Genomic DNA, 8107 nt, shown 5'->3' on the forward strand with positions numbered 1-8107 from the left:
TCCTCATTTTCAGATTGCTACAGTGTAATGACATGTAATTAGGCCACACTGGACATTCTGGTGCAGTTCCCTCCGTCCTTCCCTTCGTGTGACAGTGCACTGCAGAGGAGGGCAGTTAATGACACCAGGAGTTGTGCAGTGAAATGTGCCACTGTCCATTCAAGTCATTCAAGTCATATGGCCAATCAAACTTCAAACTGTAAAAAAACACAAGGGTATGGGAAAGCTGGGAAAAACCAGGAAATCAAATACATGTGCCATGTGTCGTACGTGTGCCAGGAGTCTTGGTGAATCATCACGGTGAAAACATGCCATTCACACACACGTGTGTGTGTTTGTGTGTGTGTGTCCCCGAGACTCAAACATCTCAGCTGCAAAACAGCTGAACCCTGAGCTCAATTGGCACTGCGGAGCCTGGTACCACATCAGAAGCAGGGCACATATTTTGGAAATACGTGGTGTTTAGAAAGCTGGCAGTCAGCTTAGAGTTCCTGAGCCCTCCGCAGCAATGAAACTCTCCTCCAATCAGGTTGCAATGCTCCCTGGAATTGGTTAGACAGTAATATTTCCAAGTTTCATAGAAAATAAATACTTCCATCACAAAACACAATAAACATGCATGCAGGCATTTGAAAAAACGCCAATACAAAGACCCCAATCAATATATTACTACAGTTCATAGATGTGAGTGGGTGGTATGCCTGTCAATCACACAAAGCCACTGTACTGAGCTCTGGGTAGACGACAGTTCTCTTCCATACACGCTGACCTTTTGGAGATGGTCTAGGGGGCAAGACAGTGTCAGTGCTAATGACGTGACTGTCCTCAGCGTTTGTGTTTGCGTGGTCACAAACCCTTGAAACTCCCCATCACTCCCTCCACAGCAGGTAGGATGGCAGGGAGCACCCCATTGTGACATCTTTAAACTCAAGTCTATGTGCACCAGGACTAAGGCCAAAAGATTTCCCACGATGCAACATGGCACTTCTGTGAGTCACTGCACCTAACAGTGTCTGACAAATGTTCATGCTAAATGCAAAAACCTGAAACTGGATCCTACACGTTATGGATCAGCCATCTAAGTCCGCCAAAGATTCAAGAGCAAGTCTAGAATGATTAACCCTAAGAATGGGTTGAAGTATTTATGTGTGTGGTTTAATCTGCAGTTAAGCAGAACTGGTTTACCCAGTTACCCAGTTTACTGGTTTACTGGTTTACCCAGGATAACAGTTCAGTCAAGGCAGAAGTCCTGGCTAATTATTCACTAACTACCATGAATGACTCAGTAACTCCTAAGAAACTTGCTAATTATATGAAAAGTATGTATTTATGGGACGAAGGAACAGAAGACTGGATCCACCCAAAGCTGACTATGTATGTATGTATGTGTGTATGGTTTTATCTTCAGTCAGGCTAAACAAGTTGATCTCAGAGCAGTTAAGCTGGGACTCACTGTAATGCATGCTTCAGTTAACGACGGGGTTAGAGACTGAAAAGTCCGTCGTTAAGCAGTTTTCGTCGTTAAGCGTGATCCTAGATTTAGATACGCTTTAATCGTAAAATACAGTATAGAAAAAAACTAACGATGTTCTCATGCATGCGTACAGCGTGAGAAAGAGCGATCGTGTTGCCGAGATGGGCTGCGGTGGAGGCTGCGATGCCTCAGCTTATCGTACACAACACTCCACAACACTCCACTACACTCCACAACACTCCCTAACACTCCCTAACACTCCACAACACACCACTGTTTTTTGTTTTAAGTCAGTCGTAACTCCGGTCTGTCGTTAACCAGACCCGTCGTTAAGCGGGGACAAACTGTATTTATTATACTATTATATAATATAATATAATATAATTATATTATATAATAATATACCATATATTATATTTTATATTATTATATCTTATGCCTGCTCATGCCACACACTCTAGGCCATGCAATGGTCTACATGTCACTAAAGCACTGAACCATTAGCATCGCCTTCACTGTAAAGAGCCCGCAGTGTGTGGTGCTTAAACCACAGTGATCATCCTTAAGCTACGGAGGCTTTTCAGACACCACACGAGTGCAACACGAGTGCACGTCACCCAGGGGCACCAGCCCAATCCAGCCACACGTCCAGCAAACACAAATCTGCTGCAGCTATGACTACTGGAGAACTGCATGAACTACATAACACATGTGGCTATTCAGAAGTACGCACACACACACACACACACACACACACACACACACACACACACACACAGGGCTTATACGTTTAACCTTCCCTGTGATGGTGTTACCTCTGACTGTTTTGGTGAATAAAAACTACAGGACTGAAGATGCTCCCGATGTGAACTACCTACCCAGTGCTGTGGTAAAATGCTAACTGAGTGTCTGTAACGTAGGGGCTACGCCCCCTCTCCTAGCTGTCACTCCGGTTTCCCTGTTCCCTCGTGTCTGTGTTGTTCCCTGCTCATGGATCCCGCCCAGCTTGTCTGTTGCCCTGGTTTCCCCTCGTGCCACGCCCTTGTCATCAGTGTTGTCACCTGGTCCTATGTATTTATAGTCCTTGTATTTCCCATGTCTGTATCGGTTGTTTTGTGTTTGATGCCTCGTTGTTTTCCCCGCGATCCCTGTTCGTTCCTGCCTAGTTGCGTGTTCTCCGTGTATTGTAAGTTATGCCTGTGTACATTTCACGTTCGGACTGCCTACCTGTTATGACCCCTGCCCGGTATTACGACTCTGCCTTTGGAATTCCATTCAATAAATCTCGCTCTCCTCAGCGTTTGTGTCCGCCTCCCTGTTCTGCGTCACGCAGTTCGTTACAGTGTCTTCTTCGTCCTCTCCACATCTATAGTGGCATTCTCCCAAGCCCCATGATCGCCAGTAACCAATAGCCAATAACCAATAACCATAATTGTTTTCATTAAAATCTGGAGTGTAATTGTCACTGTCGAAACCCATATTCCTGTACAATGCATATACCGGACATAAAGAAAGTCAAACATGGCTGTGAGTATATGTTCCATGTACAGCAGACCAACGTTTACAGAGGCACCAACAGTGGTTGGAGCTCTGACTCTGCCTCATGTGTATTACGTTCCCGTCGCATCCACGTGACCCCTCCCCACCTCACACTCTCCATCTTAATGAACTCCTGGAGGAGTGTGTAGACGTAGAGCAGTGGGACGGGGCAGACTGCAGCAGTTTTGTTCCACACTCTATAGAACTTGTTTCGGTCTCACTAATTTCTCCACTCATTCTGACTGGAGCTGCTTTATCTGGCAGTGAGCACTGTGGACATGGGTCTCAGGCAATACGCAGTAGTGTTTATAGTCCAGTCATAGGATGGGGCTTGCAATGCACACCTCTGATTGGAGTTCCCAAGGCAACAGGAGGAGCCTGCCTCAAAAGATTCAGTCAGCTCAAGTGATCAACTGGCTGGATCAAATCAGCACGCATCATAAAAAAGGCTTTTGGTAAATTTCAGATACAGGTGTCTCCAGGCTAGATGGCACATTATGCAGAAAAGCCACACTGGCCCGTGAGCCAGAGCCTACACACTGGGCCTATGATCTTGGCTCAAATTCAGCCATGTGAGAAAATGGGAACAAACACCAATGGGAAAATCACAGCAAATAGTAGCAGGTGTACAGTAATGTGTTTGGAATGAATGCACGAAATCAGAACATATATTTAATAGTGATTTTTTTTTTCCTGGGATGCAAAACTGCTCTACCTCCGCAGTTCCCGTTGCAGTGATAACACCACTGGTGTGGCTTTGTCTTCAAACTGGCCTGTCCCATGGCCCTTCTGGTCTACATAAAGATTCACAGAACTGTACCATAATTACCCAGGATTGAATCCATGCAGGGTAAGAATCCTTGTGACATTCACAATAGCTTTAGGCAGCCTTGTCCTACAGCACACTGAAGAGATAAGTCTGCTTGTGTGAGGTCCAGCTTGTATAATTTGCAAGCCCAAATGTCTTGTTAAGAGACCGTACCATAAAACTGTTGATGCTTGGACATGGTTTGATTAGCCCTGCTCTAACACTGCAAGCTTGACTGGCCAATGGAATTAAGTCGGAATTAGAGCCGCACTCACAATATCCACATACAGGAACGTACACTAATGCAGGTTAAATCAGAATTTACACATAGCCACCAATTCACTCGTTGCTGCAGCAAACGTTTTTATTAAGTATTCTGCACTCAGCAAGAACCATTTTTATGTCACTATGTCATTTTCATTACATGCTAATTATATACTGCATTAATATATCCATGATGTGATCTTATTTCTCTTCAGTAAGGAATTAATTATACATGCAGTATTATATTGCAATTACAGCTAATTAACCAATGTTCAACTATAAAGGACACAGATTCCTCAAAGGCAAAGCGACTGTCTGCTAGAGTGTGAGGAACATGTCTAGCACTGAGATCCTTGGCACACCCAGCAGAGCCTACTTGGGTTCACCGCATTAGCTGGGCTACTTCAGCAGGAGGACAAGAAGAAGGACTCCGCCATATTCTGCTCCTTTCAAATGACCAACAAGGATGTGAAGGTTAAGACAGCCAGGGTTCGTATGCAACTGCCCACACAAACCTGTGCTGACTAAGTGCACTCCACTGATATCACTACTCGGCACACGTTCAGAATTTAGAGTCGGTGACAGCAGTAAAGCTGTAGTGTTTTGCTTTGAAACTGATCGCTCTACTGAGGTCTTTATTCACAGATTTTATCATCATCATTTAATTATGATCAGGTGCAATTTGTGAAGTTGGTTATGAACTTATTCAGCAATAAGGTATGGGTAGGTCTGACTACATTCAACATAAGGAACGTGTGGGTGTGAACCAATTAAGGACCCTGATGACCCTGGTAAAGTATTTTACCATGCCATAAAAATAGTTTTTACATAACCTGCACAACCTGCTGACACCAGTGACCAGCAACATAGGCCTTCCATGGAAACAGGCAGGCTGTCTGATTACCTAAGGAAAAGTTCATTTGACGTCCACGTTTCAGTGAACCTCACCTGATGTGGCCGTGTAGGTGACCTCTCACGAGCGCGCGTAGGACAATCTCCGTCTTTTGTCTCCAACTTCGAATAAGCGAGAAATTCTGCTGCTAGTTCAATGCGTTAACTCAGCAATGCTGTCCAGTGTCCACAGAAACCCAGTCTCTCCGTCCCCGGAGCAAAGTGGACAAACCAATGTAGCGCGTGCCATTGCTAAAACATTCCCAGGTGCGCGGACCTCTCCGGGTCTCCAACGTCGTCCACGGGCGTTTGGGCCAAAGTATTTACTCCAGCGCGCGGAGAAACGAAGCAAAGTGTGGCCGTGTCGGTGTCGTGAACATTAGTGTATGGGAAAATGAGTTCTTTGAGGCCCGATGTCATCTCATGATGCAACAAAAAAGAAAATATTTTCAACCAAATGCACTTTGTCGAAAACGGGAAGCCGCCGTCGCCTTTTCATTGTTGCTTTGAGTAGACAGTCCAACTGCAACGAGGAATGCAAAAAAACACAACTTAATTTCGCGTAGTTTTGGTTAGTTTAATATAACGAATCAGCGGTGAAAACAAGGATCTTTGGCGTGATGCTAGAACAAAAGGTGCAGCAGCAATCGCGTTGCTTTTATAAAATCCATTAGAAGCCGTGCAGGAGAAAGAACGAAAGCGATTTCCGTGATTTTGATGGCTTCTTTTCCTGCTAAGTTTGCAGATTTTTCCTCCGTCGGCATGCACCAGTTCGCTGAACGAGAGTATTGTCTTCTTTTTTTTCGTGAAGCAGTAAAGGATTTAAGTGTCTTCTTGTGTTCATAAATAGCGCACTTGCTCGAAATAACTTATAAATATGTGATAATACACCGTCCACGGCAAGAAGCTCAAGTTCTGTAATGCGATGCAAAAAAAAATGGTATAAAATGTTCATCTAAGAATGTCGAATAACCTCCAATAAGTTAACTGCGCTGAAATCCAATAACGTTACTTATGCATATGGCCAGTTTTCAGAGTTTGGATAAAAGAAACGATGTACTTACAAGCTGTCCAACAGCTATTTTAACTTCGAGAACCAAATGCCTTTTCCGTTGCCATTTGCTAGTTACTAGACTGAAATAAACTCAAATCTATATTCAATGCATTTAAAGTCTCGTCGAAATGACTAACGCATAAACCTAAAAAAGCTCGATGGTTTATGTACTTTAATCACACGCTTTTGGAGTTGATGGCAAATACCAAATCTTTGAACCAGTCTTTTAACGCAGCGAATTTCCTGACTGGAAAAAAAAACTGTTCGTCACCGGAACCCCAAAGTTTGCTTCCTTCTAAACGAGAGAAAAGTTTCTGATCCTGCTGAACGTGAGCGGATCGAGCTGTGATTCAACACACTGTGTAGTGTTAGACGTGCACGAACAGAAGGAGCGCCGTCAAACACGGTCGTTTCGCCTAAATGACAACTAATCTAGAGATGCGAGGAGATCGACTCCAGATACTCTCGGGCGCGCGCTGTTCTTCTCCGATGGTGTGACGCGCACAGCATCACCGGCGCGCGCGAGGTCAAGCTCACGGGGAACATTTTTAAACTCGTGCACAAGCTTTGATGACGTACTCCCCACGCACGAGCGGCGTTAGTGCCATCAATTTAAATGTTTTCTGTTTATTCACATTATTCAAAATGTACAGTGGCGGTCACAAAATATATTGGCAGGTTTCTTTTTCCAAGTCTGAGTCACAGTATACATTTTATGTAGTTGACTACAAAAAAGCTTCAGATATACATTCTTTGGCTAGAATACATTCTAAAAGAAGGTTTAGCTATAAATTCTAACAGGAAAGACCAATTTAATCTTCTGTTCACGTAGACGTAATCAGCACACTTCATCAACATATTAACACACGACAAACAAGAATAGGTCTGAGTGTTGTGTGTAGATTTATTGCTTGGTAGTCTACAAGACAAAATCTCAGAATCTCTATACAGCCCAGTGCTCGAACACGTTTTGCTGTCGCCTGTAATGTTTTGATGCACACGATGGGGGCGACCGTAAACGCGGATCGCTCGCGCACAAGCACGATCTTTTCACGCGAGAACCATCACGTGGTATACACATCACGTCAAAATGGAGCTGAGCTGGCTAGTTATGTAGTTTTACACGCGAATATCCCCTATTTTAGATATAATCCTGCTCCTCAAAACAAGTGCAAACGGGTTCAGTTACCACTTTGAATTCCTTTCTTTGCAACCAAAATACCAGCAGGAACAGCGTAATCCTGTTAAATCAGTTTTTTAAATAACATGCACGAGCCTTAAATTAACACCAGCAAATTGTTTATTTTTCTCTCGAAAAGCACGTACAAAAATTAAAAAAAAAGTAAGAAATGAAGCACAATACCGCATTAAGGAAAAGAGGAATTATTTTTATACTTTTTATGCTTTTAACAAAAGTTCAGTAGTGTGTTAAGGAGGTGAAACAAAAGAAAGATTCAGACAAAGAACTTGGTGATAAGCGCTGAAAAGAAGCCATCAAGTTCTGCTGCCTCCGACACACTACTGATTAAGACAATTTAACCTCCAAGTTCACCCAAGCATCTCTCACTCCACACGGTCACCTAAATAACGTTCTAAACTACCTTAAATAAAACGTAGGCTACTCTATCTCCTGAACATCCCCGCGCTTCACAAATACAGAAAACACAAACAAACGTGTAATTTGTATGTTGATCATAAAAAAATGTGCAGTTTTGTTACTTGTATTGGATGACTGGGCACACATCTGAGCATTGCTGTAAACACGGCGATTTGTGCCTGTGGACATATCCCTCTCCACAAAAAGGATGCATATACCGTATATGCATAAAATGATTCGTACGAGATCAACGTGAGGTAAAAATTAGAATATTTTGGAGAGGCTAAGAACAAAATGAACCAGAGATTTCAGGCAAAAAATAAAACGTAGGTGTACAAAAACTTAAAGATCTGAAATTAATGTGCGATATTATTTGCTAAGGCTTCTTGAGAAAATATGGTTCCGGTGTTACACCGAATTCTGCGACCGTCGAATTTTGTGACCGCAGAGGGCGCTATTTCGCAGTTTCAGTTAGTTTCA

The 8107-nt window shown here is 43.3% G+C and overlaps 1 protein-coding gene across 1 annotated transcript in view; it reads right to left on the reverse strand.

Annotated features, from left to right (window-relative positions):
• map3k3 (mitogen-activated protein kinase kinase kinase 3) overlaps positions 1 to 6519 on the reverse strand; it is a 24925-nt gene extending 18406 nt beyond the window's left edge. Inside the window, exons 1-2 of the mRNA XM_076997057.1 lie at positions 6041 to 6519; positions 5034 to 5499 (exon numbers count right to left, since the gene is read on the reverse strand). The gene's annotated coding sequence lies outside the window, so the exon portion shown is untranslated. The remainder of the gene's footprint in view (positions 1 to 5033; positions 5500 to 6040) is intronic.
• Between the last annotated feature and the right edge of the window lie 1588 nt (positions 6520 to 8107).

This window comes from Brachyhypopomus gauderio, chromosome 2 (genome assembly GCF_052324685.1).
Source record: "Brachyhypopomus gauderio isolate BG-103 chromosome 2, BGAUD_0.2, whole genome shotgun sequence".
In the NCBI taxonomy this organism is placed as follows: domain Eukaryota; kingdom Metazoa; phylum Chordata; class Actinopteri; order Gymnotiformes; family Hypopomidae; genus Brachyhypopomus; species Brachyhypopomus gauderio.